The following is a 17,226-nucleotide window of genomic DNA, read 5'->3' as shown; positions in this document are numbered from 1 at the left end:
TTAATCCATAAATGGATTTTTGAATCTTACAAACCTTTTGTTCTTGATCTTGATCTATAAACCCTCTAATTGAGTAATATAGATACTCTCTTCAAGATTGTCATTCAAAAAAAGTTGTCTTGACATCCATCTGCCAAATTTCATAATCATAAAACGTGGCGATGCATAAGACTATTCTAATTGACTTTAGCATGGCAACGATAGAGAAAGTTTCTTCATAGTCTATGTTAGAAAGAGACATGCGCAGTGGAAAAATGGAATACAAAATTACCCTAATTGCACCTATTTAACTTGCAACCCTAAATTAAAAGAATTAGGGTTTAGGAAATATTATACCTTTGTATCTATTCGAATATGAACGTCTATACCTCTCACAAAATTCCAAAAGTTTTTGAAACCAAAATGTAACACCTTAAACTTAGGATTTGGAATTCGTATCTCCAGCATTCTCTGCATCCCCTGCGACCTGGCAGCATCATCCTTACTATTCTTAAAAACTTATTAGAATGAAATTCCTCTTCACAAACCAACACGAAATCTTTCAGCATGCTTTTCCTCACTCACATGCATCCTAGGAAAATTTCCAAGAGGTCACCCAACATAGAATTTCTTCAAGCTAAGCACGCTTAACTCTGAAGTCCCTATAATCGAGCCACCGAAAAAAAAAGGTTCACATTGTTGGTATAGGTATTAAGTTTTAATTCTTTTCAGTCTTTCTTAACATGACTTTCATGTCCTCAAGGTGCACCTTGTCGGTATACTTGTCGATTTCTCTCTTTCTCTCAATTCAAACAATTCGACTTATTCCATCACAATGTTCTAAGTTTATTCCATATGAACTAGCAGGGAAACCTAATGGACTTATATATCATGGCTCCAACGATTCAAGATTAACTGGTTAAACTCTTTTAGACCGAGTTAATCAACATTCGTAAACTAACGGGTCATTCCACTAAAGTCTCGCAGTTGCACTCCCTCACTATAGATATATTCTTGTCCATTTAATATAACCATGATCAATAAGTTAATCCTTCACATGTTATTCGTAACCTCGAATGGATGAAATTACTGTTTTATCATTGAGACTACATCTTATTTCTTAAGTCTCATTGATCCACTATTGAACAATTGGTTTAAGGTCCAACCTATAAACTTAATCCCTCTCGGCTAATGTGAGGGTGGGGCCCCTTGTTCAAGACTTGGATTCAGTGCTTAAGAGAACAACCTATCTACTAACCCTAAAACAGGTAGAAATGAATTTTGTCTTGCATCCTATGTTCCCAGCCATTCATCTGATCTTACCCTTGAAATAGGAGGCTTATTGGGAGAACGTTGATGAGATACCCTCACCTATGCAGATGTAACCCTAAAACAAGTAGAAGTGAATTCAGTCTTATGTAAGTACTTTACAGTGCTTAAGAGAACAACCTATCTACTAACCCTAAAACAGGTAGAAGTGAATTCTGTCTTGCATCCTATGTTCCCAGCCATTCATCCGATCTTACCCTTGAAATGAGAGGCTTATTGGGAGAACGTTGATGAGATACCCTCACCTATGCAAATGTAAGGATAATCTCATGTGAACAGGAGTTCATAGTTAGCTTAGGATTAAGATTAAGCTACCTAAGTCATCAATAAACGAAATAGTCAGTTCTAAACAGTAAACGGTGTTATAACGTAAAAGTGACTATTTCATGGATCAGTCTTATGTAAGTACTTTACATAGGATGCCCCCACTTTCATGTCTCTACATGAACAATTTAGGATCACCTCGTTTGTACTAATTACAAAGCGGGTCACATCCGTAGTTTCTCTAAATAAGGCACTATAGACTATTTAGGCTATACACTCGAACTTGATCCACGTTTATGTCTCGACATAAAGTTCAAATGTATTAAAAAATAGCATTAAGACTTAGTTTATTGGATTTAAGATTATAATTTTAAATTTTTCAATAACGATTTTATTGAACTGAATATGATAACAAACTACGAGTTTTAGGACATAAAATCCCAACATATGTATTTTTGCCTCTAATAATAATGTTGAAAGATGTTTGTTGTTTTTCATATGGGTGATATCTCTTCTGGTTGGACATAGTCAGGTTTTGTAATGGGTGACTTTAACGCTATCAAAATGCATTTTGAGGCTTTTGATAGGTCTTCTGTTCCTATGGATATGGAGGAGTTCGATATGGCTATTTGCGAGGCTTATTTAGTTGAACCTACAGTACAGGGTAACTGGTTCACCTGGACTAGAAAGGTTCATGGGTCTGGTTTGATAAAACGGTTTAATCGTATTCTGGTTAATGGTGTTGGATTACTGCATGCCTTCGGGTATTTCTGATCACTCCCCTTTATTTTATCCCAACTTTTAGCAGAGACAGTGGGTAGTTTCTTTTTGTTTCTTCAACCATTGGGTTGAGGATTCTTTGTTTATTGATGTTGTCTCTTCGATTTGGAGTCACCATGTAGGAGTTTCTCTGATTGTGAGTTTCGTGAGAAATTTACATAACCACAAGCCTACCCTCCATAGACAGTTTGGTAAGCACATTTAGAGCCTAAGTGAGGAGGTTCGTATTGCTAAAGAGTCCATGGATAAACTCAGAGAAAGGTTGGGCAAAATCCTATGTCTGATGTTTTGAGTCGCCAAGCAGGTCTTGCCATTGAGGCCTTTTGGACGGCTGTTAGATTGGAGGAAGCCTTCATGTGTTAGAAGTCCAAGAGGTTTGTGATTGCCTTAGAACTTGTGTTACCTCCTCGATGTTCTCCATTATGATTAATGGCTCTTTCAAGGGTTTTTTAATGGGAGGAAAGGTTTGCGGTAGGGTGATCCTTTATCTCCTTTCCTTTTTATGGTGATGGAGGTCCTCTCTCGTATGTTGAATCGGCCTCCTCCGAGCTATCAGTTTCACAGGCATTGTGAGAAGGTTAGCTTAACTCATCCTTTGCTAATGATCTTATGATTTTTTGTACTGCTGATGATTCCTCTCTGAGTTTTATTAACGAGACTATTCGAAAGTTTGGTGATCTCTCGGGGCTATTTACTAATCTTAGTAAAATTTCTATGTTTGTTGTAGGGGTTAATAGTGATGATGTTTATCGTTTGACTACCAGTTTGGGTTTTGTCCTCAGGCATCTCCCTGTTCGTTATCTTGGGCTTCCTTTACTTTCTGGGAGGTTACGACCTACTGATTGTGCTCTCTTATTCAACGTATTACTAGTCAGATTCATTCTTGGTTTGCTAGAGTTTTATCATTTGCAGGTAGATTGCAACTGGTTCGATATGTGCTTGATAATCTTCAGGTTTACTAGGCTAACGTGTTTGTGTGCCTGTGAGTGTGCATCATGAGGTTGATAAAATCTTGAGGTCTTATCTTTGGAGGGGTAAGGAGGAAGGTAGAGGAGGTGTTAAGGTGGCGTGGGCTGAGGTGTGTTCCTTTTAGGAGGGTGGTCTTGCTATTCTTGATGGGCTTCTTAGAATGTTGTGAGTACTATGAAGAATCTTTGGTTGTTGCTGACTAGTTCGAGTTTTCTATGGGTTGCTTGGGTGGAGGCTTATATTCATAAAGGAAGGTCATTGTTCAGGTCGATTCTTGTGTTGGTCTTTGCGCTATCATGTGTAAACGAGATAGTCTAAAAGAGCATGTTCAGATGGAGGTTGGGGATGGTAGGCATTGTAAACTGTGCCTGGATCCGTGGTTGCAGGGTGGTCCTATCCTTCAACAAGTTGGTGAGAGAGCGCTTTATAATGTAACGAGTAGATAGGAGGCTAGGCTCTCTAAGTTTATTGGTTCGAAAGGGGAGTGGAGGTGGTCGAGGGTATCTTTGGATTTGATTAATTTATGGATAGGGTTCAAGTTGTAAGTTCGTGTCCTAATGTTGGTGATAGGTGGGTTTGGGTTCTTGGTCGTCATAGTGGTTTTTTGATTGCTAGTGCATGGGATACTATTCATCCTCGTAGTGTTAAGGTTCGTTGGATAGGTTTCTTGTGGGGTGGGGATTGAGAGTCTCGTTATCATTTGTTTTTTCATGTCCTTTTGGGTGTGATATTTAGTCTCGGGTCCTTTAGGTTATGGCTTCCTCTCACAGGATTGGGTATTGGGGGTTGAGTTGTTTGGGGTTTGTCATTAGAGTATTGGTAAGGGTGTGAGAAGGAAGTTGTGGTATGTTCTCTGGTGTGCTACGATTTATTTTATGTGAAAGGAGCATAATCATTGTCTCCATGGTGGTCAAGCTCGTGAGCTCATTGTTCTGTTTCAGCTTATTCCATATTGTATCAGTGCTCGTGTTGTTTATTTGCGTGAGGATGCTCATGGTATTATTTAGCTTGTTTTCTTTTGATTTTTGTTTTATCTGCTTGTTCTCGGGCTGTGGGGTTGTTTGGACTTTTTATGTTTTTGTTGCTCTTAATTTTGTTGGGTTTATTATTGTTCTTTCTTTTGATACTTTGGATTCTTCCTGTTTTTGTGAGCATTGTCCGCTCTTGTGAGGTCATCCTTGTTGTATTATGATATTAACTTTTCAAAAAAAAAAAAAGATAATGCAATTCAACTTTAGATAGAAACATGATTCGAATTTTCATTTCAAGAAAATACAAGGGGACAGAACTCAAGGATTATGTGGATCACAAAACTTGAATTACTAGAATCTAAATTTCCATATGTTAGATATCATTAGAAGCAGTTAGACCAAAAGTTAATTATCAATATGTTAGTTCACAGGAACTGCATAATCAAGCACATAAACATCCACATTGTCATTCATTGTAGGCAGCTTTGATACACAAAAAATATGGATATTTTCAGAAGTTCAAGCATACACAAAAAACATATCCTTGTCAGAAAATAGCCAACTAAGAAAGAGAAGTTCAAGATTTATATACAAAGTGCAGCTGCAAAAGGACAAGCAAGATGCCAGAATCTATATATTATGCAGTCGGATATTAATTGGCAAGTACTAACAGCAAAGGTACCAAAATAAAACTGTATCAATTTATCTTGTCAAAAACTAAACAGTATATGTAAATCTTGCAAACAAACAAGTTTTTTGAATCAAAACTGCCAAAAGATTTTGATTCAAGTGATATGTGGATTGTGATCTTTTGTGTCACCCATCCATTCCTCCTGTTTTAACCATTTAAATCAATAAATAATTTTATGTTCAAACATAAGTTGGACAACCTTTGTTAAAGAACTGCTTCCCAAAACAAATAGCATTAACCACCCTTTTTTAATTCAACACATGGGAATAAAGATCGAATCTCTGATTTTTTGGTCTAAGGTACCTTTCCTAAACTTGTCGAATTCCATTTTCTACACCAACTTTAGAACGAGTATATACATCAAGTAATTTCATGTTCAACTCAAAATTGGACAACCATAGTATTACTCCAAAGCAAACAATACTAACTGTTCCATTAAATTTTTTTTATAGCTCTTGATTGTCTCACTTTTTTGTATTTTGAATTTACAAGCCTCTTTTTTCTTTCTTTGGTATGAAAGGTGGCAACTAGGCCTTGCTAGAACGAGTGGGGTAACCTTTCTATGGTAGTACACTTAGTTTCGAAGTTCGAAGTTTTCCTCCTACAGTGGATCATCGATATTGATTCTTCTACTGTTAATTCGACCTCCCACTAATTCTCTTCTTCTAAGGATTCACTTTTCTCTAAGGCTCTGCACTTTACTAAAAAGCCTTGATCTTCTTCCCCCAATGTTTTCATAAACTTCTTAAGACAGACCCTGACCTTGGTTAGGCTCGGATCTCCTTGGATTATCACCTTATTCCCCTGATATGTAAATGTTAACATCATATTCTTCCAATCCACTCCAGTCGTTCCCAAGGAATACAATCACTGCATTCCAAGTATGGCAACTACCCCTCCCAACTTCAAGGGTAAAAACTCATTCACTACCTTCTAGTCTCCCAGCATTAACTCAACATCTTCACAAATTACCTTCCCTTTGACTACAGTGCCCGAGCCCAAAATGACTCCATAATTCGACGTTTCTCTTGTACTCAGTTGCAACTCTTTCACTATTTTTTTCCTGAAATGAAATTGCGTGTGACTTCACAATCAATTAGTACTATAGCCACATTCCCTTGTATCATCTCTTTTACCTTCATTTTCCCTAGGTTGGATAATCCCACCACATAATTAATGGATAATTCCACCACCACCTGACTCTCCTCTACGATCTCAGGGGCATTCAACTCTTTCTGATCAATTCCTCATTCTTCAATAATTTCATACTCCTCGCCTTCTTCCTTCACAACAATCATTCACAATTCCCTTTGCTCTTTCATCTTGCATTTGTGGTCATGAGAATATTTCTCATTACAGCGAAAGCACAATCCCTTCTTTCTAGATTGAAATTCAGCATCAAATAAGCGCTTCGCCTGTCCCTCTTTCCGTACTTCCTCTTTTGTTGTTCCTCGTAGAGTAATAGTTCTCATCGGCCAATTCATTCCTCCTTTACTTTCTTCTGTATTCGCAATGGTATTAGCCTTGGTGCTATTATGGGAGTTTATCACCTTTTCTCCAGAATATCCAGAAAGATTTGCTTCCTGACGTATATCTTCCTTGTTCTCTACCTTTTGCGCGATTCGTATCGTTTGTGCTAATCCCTTCGACTCACATAAATCCATCTCCGCCTAGATCCACACTTTCAATCACGACATAAATGTCTCTTTTACCACCTTCTCTAATAGAAAGAAATTCACTTTTTCAAACAAAATCTAACTTTCCCGCCCACGATTACTTTTTATTTATACTAACAATAAGGTAACTAACCCTTCCCTTTACTAACCCTCACATGCTATTCATGTGCACGTGATATTTTTTTTTTAATTTCTTTGTCCCTCTTCCACTGGACAGATGTAATATAGGGGGTCTATCAGATTCCTCCTCTTTTCAAGCCTCCAACCAAACTCAATGCTATGTTTGACTGCTCCTTCAGAGTGAAGACCCTCATTTTTCCCCCTTCCGTGGTTTGGGGAGGATTCCTTTCTCTTTTTAAAGCCTCAATCAAACTTGATGCTATGTTTTAGAACGCTAAGAATAGGTGGTCTAGTTTTGGTTAGGCCAAAAGTGAAAATTTCCCCCAAAAGCACTAATAGTTAGGGAACTCAACACATTCTACTTGACTTAATCGACTTGACTCTCTAATTTTTATGAGCTTTTTTCAATGCATATTGCATATGTTTTTTTTATAGTTGTTGATTGTCTCACATTTTATGGTTTTGCATTTACAAGCCTCTTTTTTCTTTCTTTGGTATGAAATATGGTAATAGGCCTTGCTAGAATCGGTGGGGTAATCTCTCTATGGTTCTACACTTAGTTTCAAAGTTTGATTACTCCATTCGAAGTGACAACAAGCTCGTTTTCCCCTATTGTGGATCATAGAGGATTCCTCCTCTTTTCAATGCCCTCAATCAAACTCAATGCTAAGTTTAACTGCTCCCCTTCGAAGTGACAACAAGCCTCGTTTTCCCTATTGTGGATTTAAGAGGATTCCTCCTCTTTTCAAAAGCCCTCAATCAAACTCAATTAGAGTAAAAAGGAAAATTTTTATCTCGGGTGCGTGTACCTCACACGCGTCTCTCTAGGATTTCCAAGTTCTCTCACTCAGCTGGTGAAGGAGGCGAACGACTGGTGAGTGCTGCGGTCAGCAAGGGATCAAATTCGAAGGTAATTCGTTCGGTTTTGGCAGATTGAATGTGAAAACTAATGTCATTTGGTATCCATTTTGAAATTTATTACAATTGATCAATTGAACCATTACGAATGATATTCTTTTTGATTCGGGAGAATTAACGTCTGTCAGAAATTGTTTAAATCGGTTTCCAAGCTGAATTGATTTGAACTATCTTGAAAGTATTGCGTGTGGTACAAATCGATTTTATTGGCTATCAGTTCTGCGTTTGAAGACCGTGATTTAATTCACTCGCTGGAGTGATCTCGCATGAATCTCCTCGGTTGAATTTTAATTCTTTTGAGTTATTCATGTTCCTAGATTGGGCCGAAAAGATCATCACGTGTGTTGGGTTGATGTCCTAAGCATGAAACAATGAAGAAATTATCCAGTGACGTTGAGGAGGTGAAGAAACGCGTGATGTCAAGCCTTCAACGCGTACATGATATGGCGGCGAACGACCGAAGGGCGGCGACTGTAAAGGCTGACCTAATTTATGCGAGGAAGAACGGTCGGACATGAGTGGACCCGAACCGGTTTACGTGAACTGTGATACATATAAAAACCGAAATACAGGAAATGGACCGAGCGGAAATGGTCCATGAAGATTGTTGGCCCAAAGGCGTGTGGCCGATTGTTTTGAATGAAAACTTGATGAAGTCCAATGAGCCGGTAAAGGGCTGAAGCCGAATGGTGTGGACACATTTACGAATGGAATTTGTCATGGATCTCTGGTTGATGGGCCATCGTTGAATGATGGGTCGTCCATCTCACACGAAACTGGGATCTCATAGAAGGAGTGCTTACCTGTTGGTGCTTCAAGTGTTCAGCATGTTGGGCAAATTGCAGCAGCCAAAGGATATGGACCTGGGCTGGATGCTATTGCAAGTGCCCAAAGATTGGGCCGGTTGATGGGCATTTGAATGATGGGCCAGCCATTAGAGAACCGTTTGTACTAATTCAAAATGGTGGGCCAGCCATTAGAGAACCGTTTGGTACTAATTCAAATGGTGGCCGCCTGTTCCGATTCGTGGGCATGAGGTGCATAAATCTAATAATTCTGGAGGTGCAGGCAAAAATTCATGGGCTTCCTTATTTGGCTCAACAAGAGGTTTCTCTTTGACCTATACACCTCTAACTACCGTGGAGAGAAAATTGTGGTGACCCCGTTTGAAGAAGTTATTAGTCAAGGAGTTAGAGTGCGGGAGAACTCCCTCGTCAGCCAATTACTTGATGCAAAATTGTCGTATCTAGTCATCTATCGTCTTATAGAGAAGATTTGGGGTAGAATTGAAATGCCAACAATTACTCTGATGGAGAATGGGCTCATCTGCTTTCAATTCAAACATCTGAAGTCGATAAGAGTGGATCTTATTCGTGGCACCTTGGAGGCAAACCTATGCTCCTCCGCAAATGGACTCCAGGTATAGTTCCTGAATCCTTTGTCTTTGATTCAGTTCCTGTTTGGATAAAGTTAGGGAGGATTCCGTTGGAGCTATGGACGGATGTTGGTTTGGCTGTGGTAGCGAGTGCAATAGAAAACCTCTTTCAGTTGATCTTGCTACTAAGAGCGTCATCTTTCTTATGCCCGTATATGTGTGGAATTGAATGTGGACAGTATTATGCCTGCCGAAGAACTTTTGAATTTCATTGAGTTTATCATTAGAGGCATTACTATATTGGCTGCCTCTCAGTGGGCTATAGGTTTCCAATGGTCATTTGAGACTGGTTGATAATAGCAAAAGTTAGAGCTGAGAAGAAGGAGCGAAGAAAGTAATGAAGACAAAAGAAGAAAGAAAGCTGAGTGAAAAACAAAAATTGACAAGGTAGAGATGTGACATGAAAATGATGATGAGAAGTGAAGGAGGCACGACACAATACTGGTCAACAATAACAAAGCCTTGAGAATTAAAAAAAGGATGGTGCCAAGAAAATTTAAATACAAAAAAAATGAAGGTTCTTGCAAGTGTATTGAGTGAATGGGAGAAAGAAAGGATAAAAAGGTAGAAAGAAGAAAGAGAAGTCAAGGGTAGAGATACATAGCTTTGTATATAGAAACTTTATGTTTATACTCCATTATACGTTGTGGAGAATATAACATCCTGATATGTTTGATTCAATTTGAATGATGGAATTATTTATTTTTCTGCAATAATTCTACTTCTAGAACCTAAATTTTGAAAGCCTACTAATTTTTCAGAATTAATTCGAGACCCCACTTTTGCTCCCATTCCTACCTACGGTTACTTTTTCCTTAAACTTTAAAAGTTGTTCGAAAATTTTTGCTGAAACTTGTAAAATTTATTTGAAGTTCGTATATCTCTCACATATTGCAAGGTTTCTTAATTATTTTATTGAATTTCCTACATAAATGCATTCAAACATGAGTTGACATCTATCAAGAGAGTATACCATACATGCATGTGTAGGACTTTTATCCCTTATATTTTATAATTTGTCTTACTACTGTTATTGACTGATATACCAATATACATGTGTAAAGTATTGATCATATAATTAATATTAAATTTATTACATTCACTCATCAATTTAAGTTTTTTAGTCAATGTATGTTCATGATGTACCATGGTCATATCATAATAGAATAGATCCAAGATTATATATGTTCAAACAACTGGTGATTTTAATTATCAAAGATATTATGATTTTGTCAGTTTTTTTTCAGTCACTACTAGAAAAATGGATTTTAATCAAGACATTGTGTCGTTGAAAATAAAAGAAAAAAGAGGTGGGATGAGGTACATTGTGTTGTTGAAAATAAAAATATGGATTATTTCTTAAACAATCATATTGGCACAATTTAATTTATTTCAAAACAATTTTTGCGTCATTAATTAACAATTTTTTTGTCATTAAAAAATTTTCAAATGAAAAAACCTCAAATTCAAAAAAGTTCGAAGTGGGCTATCGAGTCGTTATGAAGAACCCTTGCCCTCCAATTTTTTGCCACTTGCCGTCGTCGATTCCACACTCCAACCATTGTTGTCGTTGCTCCACAGCAAGCCTTCGCCGTCAAACCCACCAATCTAGCCACTTTCGTCGAATAAATTTATTTAGAAATATAAGTTTTAATGACACTTGAAATCAAGAAAAAGGGATATGAGGGAATAAAATGTGTCGTTAAAAATAAAAATACAAAATTTTTTGTGACACAAATTGAGTTTTCTTGACAAAATTTTCGCATTGTAAATAATGGCATAAATTATGTGTCATTAAAAATTACCCTAATAAAAAATCAATGTTTTCCTTCAATCATATGCTTTTTGATTTAAAACAAATAATTCGAAGCTTTCATCCCACTTGTGAACAATGACCGAAAAAAACCTTACTTCATCCCACATCGTCACTGTCTTTAGCAGTGAACAATGACCGAAAAAAACCTTACTTCATCCCACATCGTCACTGTCTTTAGCTCTCTCGCAAATGCTCTCTGGCGACGTTCCCCCTCTCTCGCAAATACTCTTCACGACTTTTTCTCTCTCTCAAAATTAAGCTCTTCGCCCACCGTTTGAAGGAACTCACCAAATTTGCAAGTAATTGAAGAATTTGTGTCCATGAGATCGATTAAGTCATTTATGAGTTAGTTTGATTAGATTATGTCACATATACATGTATTACAATTAAGGGACACTTGCGAAAATGGCAAAATAAGTTATAATAATTAAGTCCATAGAACACATACTTTATTATTTGAGAAAGTGACAAAAACAAAGACCAACTGTAACGACCCAACTTTTCTAGGTAAGTCGAGGTCGTTAATTTTTGACAAAAGACTTTGGTTGATACAAAATGAAATGTAAGCCAATTGAAAAAACAAGTCAGGCCTGATTTTCAAATATTCCAAAAACTTAAAAAAAGTACTATTTACAAATAAAAGTTTGTAAAGTGTTCAATACAACGTCTTAAACCTAAAAAAACAATAAGCGGAAGCAAAATAACACATTTCCTATGGCAATCACACTTCCTTCCTGCCCCTCGCCGGTTTGCCGCCTTTATTACCTTTGCCTGAAAATTAAACATAAGAAGGGTGAGTATAAAAATACCCAGTAAGAGACCCTCTACTGGTCCCGTCAGGGGAAAAATAAATTGTTAACATTCTATTGGGACACCCTGTACAGTCGCAGTCTTGTGATCCCGTAGGATGCACATTTCAGTCTAACGCCCGAGGGACGTACATTTCAGTGTAGTGTTCTGCAGAAACACATATCAGTCTAATGCTCCCGAAGGTGCAGAATAATTGGTGATCCCGTGGGACACCTACAAGGCACACATCCCAATAAAAGCTAACAATTTTTCCCCTCAATCCATTCGTACCATCTTTCAGTTACTTCAAAATATAAAGTTCTTTCACTCAACGTTCTAACAGTCAACTTATCTCACTTTAGCCCAATGTCTGTCAGTAACATACTAATACGTCAGTCAATCAAACTATATAGTCATAACGCCTCTCAGTTCACCAGCACACAGTCATACTTTAGTATAACGTACACCCAGTCTAAACGACAATCACAAGTTCACATCCGCATCTCATACAAACACAATCTACAATTGTCGTCCTGTCTACATCACACACATATATATATATTCCAAGACAATCACAATATGCATTCAACATCAAGTCTACTTCAATCCATGTGTATATATATATTTTCAGTCATCCACAGTATACATTCAACACCGAACCTACATCCATACGTATATATATATTGTCTCAACACATTTACTCAATCAGAGGTGACTAACATTACAATTCAAAAGCATAGGTGAGTCCAGTAGAAAATAAAATCCCTTACCTCACTTTTATGCAAGTTCTTCAATCTACTAAATCCAATGAATCAAATCCTAAACATAATCAATCATAAAATCAACATCTTTCTAAATAGTTTCAACCATTCAAATTACCCCATATGTAAATTCCACAACTTACCCAAGAAGTGGAAAATCAAGTCCACTTCAACCTTTTGGAAAATCAAGGATTCGCTCACTGAATCAAGATGTACCTTCAAGAATTAAGCATTTCGCCAACAATTAAATCCAATGGCAGCATTCAACAAAAACCAAGAAACCAACAAAAACCATAACTTGTTCTTACCCAAATATGAGCCCAATGGTTCACGGCGAGGCAAAAATGACAATCAAGAACGAATCAAGCGGCTGTAAATAGAGCAACACTGAATGCGACTCAACTGGAAAAGAAAATCGGCTTCAAATCGTAACTCCGTCTTACAACGAGCAGAAGAACGTCGACTTGATAGGGGACACGTAATTTAGGAAGAGATCGACTTGGATCCGTGTATGACTTCACGAGATGTATGCGTCGACGGCTTCACGGAGGTGAAGACAGACGCGGTCGGAGAGTCACGCGGCAGTGCAGAAAACGGAGGAGAAAGGAACGGGCGGCGGCTGGCTTGGCTTCGACGGAGACAGAGATTGCGCAGCAGGGCTTCACGAACGGAGAGGAAAGGAATGGGCACGGCGATGCAGATCTGGACGACTGCTGCAAGGTGACGCGTACGGCACTTCACGAACCGGCCGACGGTTGCAGCGACGATCTGGGTTATGGCGAACTGCAAGGGTGAAGCACAAGCGACGGCGAGGACCTGGACGGCTCGGCGATGCAGATCTGGATGACGATTTGCTTTCCGAGGGAGGCACGACGGTTGTGAGCGGAGAGGCACGGTGGTTGTGAGCGGATGGGCGCGGCGGTTTCGATCCGAAGGAGAAAAGGAAGACGACCGGAAAGAAGAAGAAGAAACGACCGGCAGCTTGTGTGGCCGACTGGGTGAACGGAGAAGAGAGGGATGTGCGGCTGCTAGGGTACGGGAAGGAGAAAGGGATGGAGGACGCACGGGAGGAAGAAGGAAGGAAAATTTCTTTTTTCTTTTCTTTTATTTAAATAATAAAAATAAAACTAAAATATAAATAAATATATATAATAAAATTTCTTTTTCTTTTCTTTTATTTAAACTAAAAATATAAATAAATATATATATAATTATATTATCACATTTTCAAATCTTCTTTCCCCCCTTCAACATATTTTCTTCAAAACAATAAATCTTGTACAAATCTCTCTTAAAATAAAATACCTTCGAGTTTGGGGCGTTACATTCTTCCTCCTTAAGGCGAAAGTTCTAATCCTGAAATAACTCTTGATAACGAGTCCTCATCTCTTCTTCTCGCTCCCATGTCGCCTCTTCAATTCGATGATTCCGCCACAAAACCTTTACTAATGGAATGCTTCTATTACGAAGCATCTTTACCTCTCTAGCCAGAATCTCCACAGGTTGTTCTACATAGCTCAAATGCTCATCAATCTCCAAGGGTTCATAGTCCACGACATGAGATGTATCGGCCACATACTTCCTCAACATCGAAACATGGAAAACATTATGGACTGCAGAGAGTGATGGTGGTAATGCCAAGCGATACGCCACAACACCAACCCTCTCTAAGATCTCAAATGGTCCAACAAAACGAGGACTTAACTTCCCTTTCTTCTCAAAACGCATAACACCCTTCATAGGTGCTACCTTCAAGAATACCTTTTCTCCCACATCAAACTTAAGGTCTTTTCGCCGTACATCTGCATAACTCTTTTGTCTACTCTGCGCTGTTTGCATACGTGCTCTAATCTTTTGAATAGCCTCATTAGTAGACCGAACTAATTTAGGTCCCATCAACCTCTGTTCACCAACCTCACTCCAACAAATAGGGTTCTACAACATTTACCATACAAAGCCTCAAATGGTGCCATACCGATGGTAGCCTGGAAACTGTTGTTATAAGCAAACTCCATCAAATGTAGATGAGAGTCCCAACTACCTGGAAACTCTAGAACACAAGCTCGTAGCATATCCTCTAAAACTTGGTTCAAACGTTCAGTTTGACCATCAGTTTGTGGATGAAAGGCTGTACTGAAATCTAATCTCGTACCCATAGCAGTCTGAAGTCCCTTCCAAAACTTGGAAGTAAACGTGCATCCCTGTCAGAAACAATCGATACAGGCACTCCATGCAGTCTCACAACCTCAGTTAAATACAACTGTGCCCACTTACTAGCAGTATAAGTGGATTTCCCTGGTACAAAATGTGCCGATTTCGTAAGCCTGTCTACAACAACCAAAATCACTGTGAAACCCTTCAGGGTCTTAGGCAGCCCTGAAATAAAATCCATCGACACATTCTCCCACTTCCACTCTGGCACACTTAAAGGTTGTAACAAACCTGCTGGTTTCTGTCTAGGTGCCTTAACCTGCTGACATACTAGACACTTACTAACGAATTCCGCCACTTCCCTTTTCATATTCCGCCACCAATAAAATCGTTTTAGATCCTGATACATTTTCGTACTACCAGGATGCATGGAAAATGAAGAATTATGGGCTTCATCTAGTAAGTCAATCTTAGCTGCACTGTTCGCTGGCACACACAAACGTCTCTCAAACATCAATCCACCATCAGAGGATATGGAGAACTCATCAGTCTGCTCTGTTCCAACAAGGCGACGTCTCTCCATCAAATAAGGATCATTACTCTGAGCATCACACAATCTTCTGCCTCAGAGTCAGTTGCACCGTTAATTGAGCTAACTGTGAGGTGACTCTCCCCACAGATACTACAATCTCAGCTCTCTCCAAGTCTCGATGTAATGGTACCTGTCTAGTAATGAGTGCTGCCGAATGTGATACTTTTCTACTAAGAGCATCAGCCACCACATTCGCCTTACCAGGATGGTACAATATCTCACAGTCATAATCCTTTACCAACTCGAGCCACCTTCGCTGTCTCATATTCAACTCCTTCTGAGTGAAGAAGTACTTCAGGCTCTTATGGTCAGTAAAGATTTGTATCTTTTCACCGTACAAATAATGTCTCCATATCTTCAATGCAAAAACCACTGCTGCCAACTCCAAATCATGTGTGGGGTAGTTCTGCTCGTGACTCTTCAACTGACGAGAGGCATAAGCAACCACCTTACCTTTCTGCATCAAAACACAACCCAGTCCTTTCTTGGAAGCATCACTGTAAATCACAAAACTTCCGGATCCATCTGGTACTGTAAGGACCGGTGCAGTAACTAACCTTTGCTTAAGGTTCTGAAAACTATCCTCGCAAGCTGGACTCCAAACAAACGGAGTTCCCTTCCTTGTCAACTGAGTCAAGGGAGTAGCCAAACGTGAAAAATCCTCCACAAACCTCCGGTAGTACCCTGCTAAACCCAGAAAACTACGAACCTCACTAACTGTAGAGGGTCGAGACCAACTGGTAACCGCTTCTATCTTTGCAGGGTCTACAGAAACTCCCTCACTGGAAACCACATGACCAAGAAAAGCCACCTGCTTCAACCAAAATTCGCACTTAGAGAATTTAGCATAAAGTTTATTGACTCGAAGAGTCTCTAACACTTTATGTAAGTGTTCCTCATGTTCGGCCTCAGTCTTGGAATAAACCAAAATATCATCAATGAAGACTATCACAAAAGTGTCTAAGAAATCCTTAAACACCCTGTTCATCAAATCCATAAATACTGCAGGTGCATTAGTCAAACCAAAAGACATTACCATGAATTCATAATGTCCGTACCTCGAACGAAAAGCAGTCTTAGGAATATCACGGTCTCTAATCCTCAACTGGTGATAACCTGACCGTAAGTCAATCTTAGAGAACACCGTGGCTCCCTGTAACTGATCGAACAAATCATCGATTCTAGGTAAAGGATATCTGTTCTTGATTGTTACTTTATTCAACTCTCTATAGTCAATGCAAAGACGCATCGACCCATCCTTCTTCTTCACAAACAATACTGGTGCACCCCAAGGCGACACACTAGGTCGAATAAAGCCTTTGTCAAGCAACTCCTGTAACTGTACCTTCAGTTATTTCAACTCGACAGGAGCCATCCTATAAGGGGCTCTAGAAATGGGAGTAGTGTCTGGCTCCAACTCAATGGCAAAATCAATCTCTCTATGTGGCGGTAGTCCTGGAAGATCTTCTGGAAACACATCTGGGTATTCTCTTACCACAGGTTCTGAAGTTAAGGAAGTCTCATCTTCCCTAGTATCCACCACACTTGCCAAAATACTCCAGGTACCCTGGTTGAGCAGTTTACTAGCTTTCATAGCTGAGATTACTTTAGGCAGTACTACTGTTCCTACCCCTTGAATTTAAAGCTAGATTCGGTAGGGGGACTGAACACAACCTCTTTACGAGAGCAATCAATACTAGCATGATTAGTAGCTAGCCAATCCATACCTAAAATTACATCAAAGTCACGCATATCTAATACCAACAAGGTTACGTCCAGCACACGACCAGCTATCTCAATTTCACATGCTTTAATCTTTTCCTTAGACAACATAATTTCTCCAGACGGTGTAGACACTGACAAAACATAATCTAAGGGTTCCACCTCTAAGCATGCATGCGTCACAAAAAGCGATGAAATAAATGAATGAGAAGACCCCGAGTCAAACAAGGTCAAGGCAAAATGCCCTAACACTGGTAATGTAC

At 39.0% G+C, this 17,226-nt stretch overlaps 2 long non-coding RNA genes across 3 annotated transcripts; both read right to left on the bottom strand.

The window, feature by feature from the left end:
- Positions 1-10,875: 10,875 nt before the first annotated feature.
- On the bottom strand, positions 10,876-11,259 carry LOC116405297. The gene is made up of 2 exons (XR_004218456.1): positions 11,095-11,259; positions 10,876-11,038 (listed from the first exon to the last, which is right to left on the bottom strand). It is a non-coding gene; the product is annotated as an uncharacterized LOC116405297 (long non-coding RNA).
- Positions 11,260-11,604: 345 nt separating this feature from the next.
- LOC116405279 lies at positions 11,605-13,598 on the bottom strand. 2 transcript variants are annotated; one of them, XR_004218430.1, is made up of 4 exons: positions 12,807-13,596; positions 12,642-12,714; positions 12,508-12,556; positions 11,605-11,719 (listed from the first exon to the last, which is right to left on the bottom strand). It is a non-coding gene; the product is annotated as an uncharacterized LOC116405279 (long non-coding RNA). The 2 variants fall into 2 exon arrangements; XR_004218431.1 differs by lacking the exon at positions 11,605-11,719 and adding an exon at positions 12,007-12,274 and having other exon boundaries at positions 12,398-12,556; positions 12,807-13,598.
- Between the last annotated feature and the right edge of the window lie 3,628 nt (positions 13,599-17,226).

Source organism: Cucumis sativus, chromosome 7, assembly GCF_000004075.3.
Source record: "Cucumis sativus cultivar 9930 chromosome 7, Cucumber_9930_V3, whole genome shotgun sequence".
Taxonomy (NCBI): Eukaryota; Viridiplantae; Streptophyta; class Magnoliopsida; order Cucurbitales; family Cucurbitaceae; genus Cucumis; species Cucumis sativus.
This window is presented reverse-complemented; position numbering and strand designations above follow the sequence as displayed.